The sequence below is a fragment of the Pseudochaenichthys georgianus genome, chromosome 5, assembly GCF_902827115.2.
Source record: "Pseudochaenichthys georgianus chromosome 5, fPseGeo1.2, whole genome shotgun sequence".
In the NCBI taxonomy this organism is placed as follows: Eukaryota; Metazoa; Chordata; class Actinopteri; order Perciformes; family Channichthyidae; genus Pseudochaenichthys; species Pseudochaenichthys georgianus.
Window position 1 is genome coordinate 22,848,428 of NC_047507.1, and position 12,231 is coordinate 22,860,658.

Genomic DNA, 12,231 nt, shown 5'->3' on the forward strand with positions numbered 1-12,231 from the left:
CACACACACACACACACACACACACACACACACACACACACACACACACACACACACACACACACACACACACACACACACACACACACACACACACACACACACACACACACACACACACACACACACACACACACACACACACACACACACACACACACACACACACACACACACACACACACACACACACACACAAATTGGAGAATTTGCATGGTTATTTTGGCCAGACTGAAAAGAAGAGAGGCATTAGAGATGGTGAAAATAGGGGAAGAAGTTAAATAAAGATCAGTGTCTATCCATCTGACTGGGAACCCACACAACAGGTTGCACAATTAATAATTCAAATTAGAAGGTGTCACAGGATCTGTTACAGTTTACAATAATATATAGAAATCTCCTTGCTGGTCAAATACAGTTCATCTTTTACCTTTTCACATGAACAAATAATCAAATGAAACAAATCTGAGGTTTCACGGTGTGAAAGAGTCACAAGTAGAAAATACTTCACATTATGAAGTTACTGTAAAGGTCAAAATAATACTGCCACCTAGTTGACCTTTGTAGTCAATAGCAGATATAAGACTACAATTCCCACGGCGCCGAGCCTAGACATATCAGGGAAATGTGTGTTGAAGACACCGACGAGACACAGTTCCCAACCGTCCAATTCTAACGTTTATCATCTGATAGAAACAGTCTTGCTTCTCTTTTTTATTTGAGTTGTGCCTTTTTTCGTTTTAATTTGTTTTGAATCTTATAGAAACTTTTTCCTTTGCGTAATGTGCAACTTTATTTGTGTTGTATTGACCGCACGAGCAGCACAAGTCATCCCAACCGTGAGTAAAACTAATAAACTGTAAAATGAGATCTTAGAAATGTCAATTTTACAGGGCTATCGAGTGGATTATAAATCAAGTGAAAGAAGCTGCGACAGGGTTTGGAACAAATTGGAGGCAAAATATTATGGGAACCTCTGACTGAAATCTATATGTAGACTGTATCCAGACATAGAACAGATACCTGTTAACAGACGGATTAATTATAATATAATGCTCTGTTCCGCCAAATTCAGATCATTGAAAAAAAGGAAATGATTCGTGTCAAATCAGGCATGGTGTAGTGTTTGACACGAACTGCCAGCAGATGGAAGCATTGCACAGGTGAAACACATCCGTCCACAACCTTTGCAAGAATCAATTTACATGTAATCTTGTTTCCAAAGGTCAGAACTCAGTTACTATTCAAAACAATATATAACCAATTAGTAATTATGTTTTCTTCATTTGTAAGAATGTTATCCCTTATATGCAATGTCTTCTGTCTATGACAATATCTTCTTTCATTTCTGCACATAACCTCTTCCCAATGAAAGCTGAAATGAAGCATAAGTATTGTTGCAGACATAACAAGGAGAGAGAGGATTTCTAATGGCTTCTGCTTATATTTGACCGTGCAGTCATTAGAAAGTGACTCACTGATACTCTATGCATCTTTCATTGTTCTGACATTGTGCGCATCATTAATGCCTCTCCGCATCCATCTCTGAGCAAATGTCTCTTCCATCTGAAACTCCGGTGTATTGATCTGTGCCTCTGCAGCCTCGTGTTGTAACGTCATACTCTGTCTGTTGAATGACTCATGTGTTACGCTGTAGTTTTGAAGGATTTAGACACCCTTCTCTGGGCCAAATGAATTGTCTTTGTCAGGATTACTGTCTCGATTGCCAGACTAGTCATTAGAGTCAGATTACTTTGCCTCATTTATCGCTAAAGACCCTTCAAATTATAGTAACATAATAAATAAACACACCGAATAGCGAGATACAATTTGAAAGGTGAACAAAAGAACATTTCTATTTAAAGATTAAACCTTGATATTAGTTGCAACATGTTGGTAGTTCTCAATATCTTGCAAAACAAGATTTATTAAAGCAAGTGGCAACTTTATGCTTCAGCAAAGCATCTCTAAATCGTTTAAAAATCTCAAACTGATTTTTAGCTCATAATTTTAATTATTTGGAAAACTGCTGGTGATTAGTCACCGGATATAAATATCACTGTTCCTTTCCAGGGCAATTTTATTATCGGAGTAAGTGAAAACACCATTCATCTGGTTTGTGTCTTGACTGTAGCAAGTATTTAATGCGTCATTCTTTCATCCACAGCTACGGCCCATGATGCACCTCCGCCCAGTTTCTGCATCTGATGGAGGTTGAAGCTCAGATAGTGGAAACAGGTCAGTGATGGTTCTCACACTGCGTTACTGTTCACATACAGTCATTTCTAATAAACACATTTACCAAGTATGGATAGTTTAATGATCTGTTTTAAATATATATCTTCAGATAAAACTCACACTCATTTACACACACATACACTCATATCTCCCTACAGTCATAAATCTCTAAACTGCCTCATGATTTGGACCTCCATCATCACTCATCTTCCACACTCCCTTTCTCCCTCCCTTCCTCTGTGCTCTCGTCCTCCCCTCCCTTGATTCAGAGCCAGATGAATTACCTCATCAATCAAAGTTCCCAGAATCACATCCTGTGTGTGTGTGTGTGTGTGTGTGTGTGTGTGTGTGTGTGTGTGTGTGTGTGTGTGTGTGTGTGTGTGTGTGTGTGTGTGTGTGTGTGTGTGTGTGTGTGTGTGTGTGTGTGTGTCAGTAATGCAGTGTCTCCATTCAGTAGGAAAACGGTGTGAGGTACTCACTGCAGCCATTTTGTAATGGCAAAAAAAAAATGACATTCCAAGTAATTACTTTATCATTCCTCTCTATTCATCCGCTTATTCTGACACACACACACACACACACACACACACACACACACACACACACACACACACACACACACACACACACACACACACACACACACACACACACACACGCTAATCCTGCCCATGCATGCCTCTTTAACGCTGTTTGAGAAAATTGCATTATCAAAATGTCTGGGGTGCCTTGACACATTACAGATGTCAGTAACCCTTTACTGTTGCTTTAAATGACACACAAGAAGAAGTCTAAAATCGAAAATGATTTAAATCATCACTTTGCAAGTAGGAAGATCAGGAAAGTAAAAGTGAATTTCTAACAATTAAAAGATGCAGGTACGTTTTTGCAAGTTCATGTCCAGCCATAAGAAGTTGTAAATCGAAATAATAGCTTTTACTTAGAGAGACTTTTTAAATTTAAAGTAAATATGATGTCAGTTATATCACCAAATACAGTTATAATAAAAGTATTTTTTTAAACATATTTCCAACTATGATTTCCCACAACAATGATGCGAAAAAGAGTAAAGTAAAAAATTGCTGTATCAGGGTTCGAATATCTTGCTGCCCCCTTTTAGGTTTCCTGACATAGAGGAAGCTTTACAATCTTGTACAGTCTCTGTATTTAGTTTCCTCCTCGAAAGGAACAATTATGGAGCGGGCAATGCTGATAACACCTAAGGAATTTGAGGCATGCACAAACAGCCCTTCCCCCATCCGCTCAGCTCTCTCTCCCCTTCCCCCTGCCCTCGTCCCCTTCTTCCCTCCCACTCCATCACCAGGCCTGCTTTCTGCCTCTTTACACTCAAATCTGTTGCTCAGATTACTTCCAGCTGGAACATAGAGTAAATAGCCCACTCAAGAGATGCTTGAGAAGTCATTTACAAAAACAAAAACTGGGTTAAAAATTGTTTTACAATCAGGTTCTGCAGATGTTGAAATATTTGCATCTTTGTGCCAGATAAGGCGTTACAGCCAGGATAGTTGTGCCTTGTATACAATTACACAATTACTTTGTGATGAATTCATACAATTCTGCATTGTCTAGTTTCACAGACACTCCATGAATATTAGTTTTTGAAGAGGAACCTTAACAGAATGAATTTATAAAGAGATTATTCAGTTCAACTAAATATATCAACTTTATAAAGGTAGGCTCTTTAGGTTCAGTCTTAATTTGGTAGCCTATGGCGAGTATAAATAAAAATAGGGTGAGGGTATTGCAGTCAGGCGTCCAATGATTGTGTTTGCCCCCAAACCTCTTTTGTTTAGTTTGGAGTGAACCTCAATGTAAAGAAGACGTGGGATAGACATTATGGTCCTACACATGTATTAACATTCACCCACAAAAATACAAGAAGGAATCATCTATGTGCACGTAGTCTTTTCCTCTTACGCCTTTCTCACCAAAACTTCCTTTTCTTTCACACTCTCCCTCAAAAACACATTCCAACCACAGGGAATGCCTGACTGATTGTCTGAGTGTGTAAGGGTGTGTGAGTGTGTGTGGTCTGTTCAGCAAACGAGTAAAGTAACTTCTCTCACGTGAAGCAAATAAATACATCCATCTGTTTGTGTGTGCATGTGTTCTTTTATTGTTTCTTATTTACTACAACAGGATATAAATAGAGCTCAAATATTGTGCTGGTTTCCATCTAGGGCAGAAGCTCAATTACAAGTGAACATATGGAGCGCATTTAGTTAGTTAGTAATACAAGCGCAAGAGTAAATGTTATGCTTCTTTTATGAGTGCGATATGTGGTATTTTAAGTTTGTTTACTTACTATATGCTTATTACCCTGACAACTTGTTTATCTTGAAATTCACGTCATTATTTCTGACACTAACCACTCGAGCTCTGCAAACCAAAACTTCTGCTGCCGGATGAATTATGTGAACCTTATAGATTGTTTCTGTGTAATGATAACACAGATAAACATACAAAAATAAAGTTTGTTTCTGTTTGTAATCTAGATTGGACCAGTTTCTGAAGGAGTCCAGATCCCCTGGGTTTTAGGTTTCACTTTCACCCCAAACAAGTATGCGCTATATATCATTTATCCAAATGTAAAGTTTAAAACTGAACATTTCCCTTTGTCCTCTTTTTCGCTGACTCCCTTAGGTTCAACCACTGTTTGCTGTTCTTCCCCCCCTGTTAGCAATTCTGACCTTGAACCCCACACTGGCCGAGCCCCTCACTCACACATGAACTCACTGAACCCTTGCACACCATTCATATACTCTTTTCTACACACACACACACACACACACACACACACACACACACACACACACACACACACACACACACACACACACACACACACACACACACACACACACACACACACACACACACACACACACACACACACACACACACACACACACACACACACACACACACACACACACACACACACACACACACACACACACACACCTTCCTCCCCAAACAACAGCCCACTTTGATGACAGAGGTTCACCCCCACTGCATTGTGTGTGTGTGTGTGTGTGTGTGTGTGTGTGTGTGTGTGTGTGTGTGTGTGTGTGTGTGTGTGTGTGTGTGTGTGTGTGTGTGTGTGTGTGTGTGTGTGTGTTGTTAATGCAGGCGAAAAGTGGAAGGGTGGTATTTCCTCAGCATGTGCTTTTGTCCCCTGTTAAACCCCGAGCCTGAAATGACATTCCCAGAACAAATGACTATAACTTAACTTCTAAAAGGTTTATATTACGGCTGTCAAGTTAACGCGTTAATAACACGTTAACGCAAAAAAAAATTAACGCCACTAATTATTTTAACGCGATTAACGCATGTGTATTTTTTTTCCTCGGCCGCCCCGTAGTTTCAGAGCGCATCGAGTTTAAAATACCATCTACAAGCTGATGCTGACAGCCCCGCTCCTGCCGCCCGCTTGTGGCAGACCACACTTCCACGCTCACCGGCAGGCACCGACTGGCTATTGTGTGTATGTGTGGCCCGAGCGAGCGAGAGAGAGACCTTACGTGCATTGTTGTTGTTAGCATCTGGTGCTAGCTAGCTGCGCTAACGGATATAAGGAGCTGTTTAAATTAAAACAGAGGAGTGATATTTCGCCACAACTGTGCCGAGCAGTTGACTTTATGCAGGTAGCCAGACAGTGGGTCATTGTACGAGAAGTCAGCACACTCAGCACGGATAGTGCGCAACATGATTGCAGCGTCCAGGCAGCTCCCGTTCGAGCATATGCCTTGAGTTGCACATAGCTCCAACGATCCCACACACACACACACACACACACACACACACACACACACACACACACACACACACACACACACACACACACACACACACACACACACACACACACACACACACACACACACACACACACACACACACACACACACACACACACACACACACACACACACACACACACACACACACACACACACACACACACACACACACACAATATTATTGAATGAGAGGTTCCAGGTTGAATTGAGGCGAATATGTGTAATGTTCCGAGGTTGTTGTGTTTAATATTCATGAGAATATTTGTCATTGTTCAAATGATAATGAACATTAGCATAAAGCATATTTGTCCACTCATATGTTGATAAGTAAACACATGTATATTCATTCACTGGCCATTCATTTAGAAAATGTAACTCCAAAAAGACAAGTAACACTATTTAGCATTTTGGCTATTCATTTCTGTAGCTTCTTGGCTAAGCTAGCACTGTGACGCAGTTCCACCAAACACATAAGTAATATATAAAAACAGAGAGATTACATACCTTTCCCGTGGTGGAAGTTCAACATCCGAGTCACTACTGTCCGGATCCAGGTCTGGCTGGAGGAGATCTTCATCATCCGACGAAGAGTCATCTGGTATGATCATAGCCCCGCTATCGTCAGCTAGCATCTCTAGCACCTGCTCGGTGGTGAAGCTCTCCCTTCTGGCTGCCATTATTTGCTAAAATGGAAAGAGGATACACAAGAACAAGATCTAAAAGCAAAGAAATCAACATCCTTGAAATGTGCTCTGTTACCTGTTACCTGCTATCGTCGCTGCGTGCCGCGGTCTTGCTGCGTAATGCATAATGGAGCCGGAGCAGGCGTAGTTTATACTACGCAGGATCATATCTTTGGAACCCATTGGTCGATTAGGGTGATTGACACCTTTTCTGAACCGTTAGAGCCAATAGAATCGAGTGACAGTTAGTAAGTCCCGCTAAACACTTACGTCAAGTAGAGAGAGGTTTGCGTAAACAGCACGTGAGACAGCATTAGCTCGGGACTGCGAAACTTTATACCTACTCTGCTGCCATGAATGTAATGATAGATTATCAGGAACAATTCTAAAGTGACTAAGAGACATTGGATTAACCTTAAGCAGCGTTTCTATTCCCTTGAACACGAGCTTTGATCACAAAACAGCAACGGTAAGACATAATTATTGTTATGGTTTTGAAAACTGTTGTTTTTTTTCTTCTCTGTTCTGGCTGCTAACTCAGTGAGTTTGTGTCCTACAGTGATGATATTTATAAAGAAATAATCTGTGGAGTATCATATTTTGTACTTTCTCTTACAACTTAGTATCTTCTTAAAATGTGTTTTCTATTTTTGCTTCACCAAAAACGAAAGTCAATTTCTTCTAAGTTTGAATCTATAACCGATACAATACAATAAACACACACACACACACACACACACACACACACACACACACACACACACACACACACACACACACACACACACACACACACACACACACACACACACACACACACACACACACACACACACACACACACACACACACACAATATTATTGAATGAGAGGTTCCAGGTTGAATTGAGGCGAATATGTGTAATGTTCCGAGGTTGTTGTGTTTAATATTCATGAGAATATTTGTCATTGTTCAAATGATAATGAACATTAGCATAAAGCATATTTGTCCACTCATATGTTGATAAGTAAACACATGTATATTCATTCACTGGCCATTCATTTAGAAAATGTAACTCCAAAAAGACAAGTAACACTATTTAGCATTTTGGCTATTCATTCCTGTAGCTTCTTGGCTAAGCTAGCACTGTGACGCAGTTCCACCAAACACATAAGTAATATATAAAAACAGAGAGATTACATACCTTTCCCGTGGTGGAAGTTCAACATCCGAGTCACTACTGTCCGGATCCAGGTCTGGCTGGAGGAGATCTTCATCATCCGACGAAGAGTCATCTGGTATGATCATAGCCCCGCTATCGTCAGCTAGCATCTCTAGCACCTGCTCGGTGGTGAAGCTCTCCCTTCTGGCTGCCATTATTTGCTAAAATGGAAAGAGGATACACAAGAACAAGATCTAAAAGCAAAGAAATCAACATCCTTGAAATGTGCTCTGTTACCTGTTACCTGCTATCGTCGCTGCGTGCCGCGGTCTTGCTGCGTAATGCATAATGGAGCCGGAGCAGGCGTAGTTTATACTACGCAGGATCATATCTTTGGAACCCATTGGTCGATTTGGGTGATTGACACCTTTTCTGAACCGTTAGAGCCAATAGAATCGAGTGACAGTTAGTAAGTCCCGCTAAACACTTACGTCAAGTAGAGAGAGGTTTGCGTAAACAGCACGTGAGACAGCATTAGCTCGGGACTGCGAAACTTTATACCTACTCTGCTGCCATGAATGTAATGATAGATTATCAGGAACAATTCTAAAGTGACTAAGAGACATTGGATTAACCTTAAGCAGCGTTTCTATTCCCTTGAACACGAGCTTTGATCACAAAACAGCAACGGTAAGACATAATTATTGTTATGGTTTTGAAAACTGTTGTTTTTTTTTCTTCTCTGTTCTGGCTGCTAACTCAGTGAGTTTGTGTCCTACAGTGATGATATTTATAAAGAAATAATCTGTGGAGTATCATATTTTGTACTTTCTCTTACAACTTAGTATCTTCTTAAAATGTGTTTTCTATTTTTGCTTCACCAAAAACGAAAGTCAATTTCTTCTAAGTTTGAATCTATAACCGATACAAATACAATAAAACACACACACACACACACACACACACACACACACACACACACACACACACACACACACACACACACACACACACACACACACACCACACACACACACACACACACACACACACACACACACACACACACACACACACACACACACACACACACACACACACACACACACACACACACACACACACACACACACACACACACACACACACACACACACACACACACACACACATACAGAGGTAATAAGTGTGGATGCACAGGCCAGAACACTTGGGATGGAGGGGGCTGGGTCACTTAGCAACGAGCCTGTTGACGTCCAAACACTGTTCATGTCGTCAAAGTGGCTGCTTGTGCCAGACTGGGGTTCTGCTGAGTGCAACAATGTTACTGGTGTGTCCCTGCAGAGGAACAGCCCACAGACAGGCAGCTGGACTGAATGACACACAAACTAATTCAAATTGCTAACAGCGCTAATTCATGTGAATGCTGTTCACACCGCTGTATTTTACATTTTACGGTCCATGAAGACATGCAGTGCTCGATGGGGAGTGGGCAGTCTGTGAAAGAGGAAAATGTAGTGAGACTGAGCAGGGAAGTGCACATTTGACTTATTCTGCAAAGGTTTAGATGATATATGAAAGCTAATTAATGGATTAAGGATGATTTTGGAGATGTTCATTATTTTGTGAACCTTTACCCTGAATTATAGTTTGCATTTATTTAAATATAACTTTTCCCAAATGATGTTTGGTTGGCTTTGACGTTTCTGTTTGATGTCTTTTTCAAGGATGAATTTATCATCTGCATTATAAAATGTTTGTCTGCATCTGTTTAGAGAAACAAATAAAACGCACAGGCAAACTTTGAGTGTTGGCAAGGTTGCCCAGCTCAGCTCCATCATTTTAATATTTCAGAAACAGAGGGTGAGTCTAGACTGTTCACTGAAAATATGATTCACGCTTTTTCTTGCAGGGGTTTTTGCATACACCATGAAATGACCTTTTATCATCGTGAGAAATCCACGGTGCATTGATAGAGCATATCACTCACATAATTCAGGCGTCCCTGACATATAAGGAGTAGCAGAAATTATTTGTAGTGTAATTAATACTCACTGCTTTCTAGTTTAGTGCTGATTATTTTGAATGCATCTACATTTTAGGCATCAGGTTTCAGCTGCCATCTGTGTTGGGAAACATCTCCTAGGCAATCACTAGCAACAGGAGAGAGTGAAAAGGCATTTAAATATAGCAGAAGTTGATAATAAGCCAATCACTGACAAGGCAGCCATGGGAAAGGTAACTTCAGGACACCGCTCATTCACACTCCTGTGGCAAGTGTTTAGGTTTAGTACCGTGTGTGTGTGTGTGTCTGCTGTTTAACAGCCTTCGTCTGTGACCTTCAGAGGGAACTGCAGGACGCTTTTAGTGTGGGCACCAGATGCACTGGACCAACAGCAGGAGTCCAGTCCACATCCCTGGATCGTGCAGATGTTTCTATTTTAGGCAATTTTCAAGAAATAATCTCTATAATAGGCTATGCTTATAGCCGAGTGTTGCCTCTGACTACACCCTCAAGAGTTTTGACTTGACTCAGATTCAATATGTCTTGTGTGAAGCTGCTAAGCATCAGTGTGGTGCTGCATAATGCATCACATCATGTTAATGGAAGAATGAATGGGTTACATGGGAGGAAAGCAGCAGGATCACCAGCAGGTTGATTTAGATGTAGGGCACCAAAAACTGAACGTATGATTCTAACTTTTGATCATCGGCTGCTTCTGTGTACCATGAGGAAAATCTGAGAAAAGCTTCGAGTTTGGACCTTTGGTTTGGACATGTAGTACAAAGTACAATTAAATACTTCAGCATTGTTCTATTTACAATCCAAAATAAGTATTTTGAAATAGGGGAGGGTTATAACTGGCCCCACAATACAATATTATTAAGTGACAAAACAATATTATTGCGTTAAGAAACCTTTTGTGGCATATATGCTGAGTTTTATGATAACAAATATTGTGATATATAACCTTTTTTGAAACACAAATTATGTTTCTTGTCATTATTTATGTTATGTTGTTTTTTGGCCTGTATGCCAATGTCAACACATTTCAAGGATGGAGTAGGTATAATACTAAACAGATTTGTCCACTATGGAAGTGCTTCCTCAGTGACATTCATTAGAAACATCCGGTGTGTATGCCCTCTCTTTTTTTTCTTCTTCTGGCAGCAATGACGCCTGCAGCACACTGACTAGCAGAATCCATAGATCCACACTTCTTTTGATTGAAGAAGAAATGCAAAGAAAAATGACTCCAATCTCGAGAGGACGCAGATGATTGTTATATAAACATTGCCAGTCTTGTGTTATCAGACATATATTATTGTCGAAGGTTCAATAAAATAAAAGGGGTCCTAAGGCCTTAAATTGGAGAATGTTCTTATGTATTATATTCCTTTTAAAGGTCAGCTATTGTGCAAAATCCACTTTTTCATGTCTTTCATACATCAACATGTGTCCCCTCTGTGTAAAGACATTCTGAAAGTTTCAGGAAAAAAGATTCTCTCATTTTTTGTCCTGATCCATTTATATAAAAACCTGTCTGAAAATGAGCTGATCCGATTTTGGCCACTTTATGATGTCATACCGATTTTCTGGCTTGTGTAACCATTAGCCAATCAGCAACCGGTAAAATAAGCAGTTTTTGAACATTAAAGCATGTAAACATGTCATCATAGAAATATTTCAGTCAGACAACTCACGTGTTTCTTAATATGTTTATTAGAAGCAGCATATAGTTTGAGTTTGGCGTCTAGGCTCGGGCCTCATCACCGATTTACAAAGAACATTGAGTGATGATTAGATATCCCCCGAGCCTACAGGTGGATGCTGGGATGGAAGCTGGGGTGGTGGTGGGGCAGGCGAGCAGCAGCAATATGAAACACAGCAGCAGTAGCAATGTAAACGCAGCAGCTGCAGGGCACGAACGCAGCAGTGGCAGCAGCAGCATAGCGAGTCAGAGGCAGGAAGACCTGGCAGCTTAAATAGAGCGGCATGTTTAGGAGAATGTGTTTGGTTGGTTGTAAGAGGGACGAGGTGCGTCACGTGTTAATGTATCATTGGAGCTCGAGTCGACTGCCTGAACTAGCTCGCTCCCCATTAACTGGAACATTTGCAAATTAGCCCCTTTAAAGGTGGGGTAGGTAAGTTTGAGAAACCGGCTCCAGATACACTTTTTGTTATATTTCATGGAATGCTCTTAACATCCCGATAGCAATGAATATCTTAAGCGCTTTGACAAAAAATCCATACAAAATTGTCATCTCAGGAAGCCGTGGTACTGTAAAAAGCACGACCAATCATTTTAGCCGGGCCGGCTAAAATAACTGGATGGACTACCT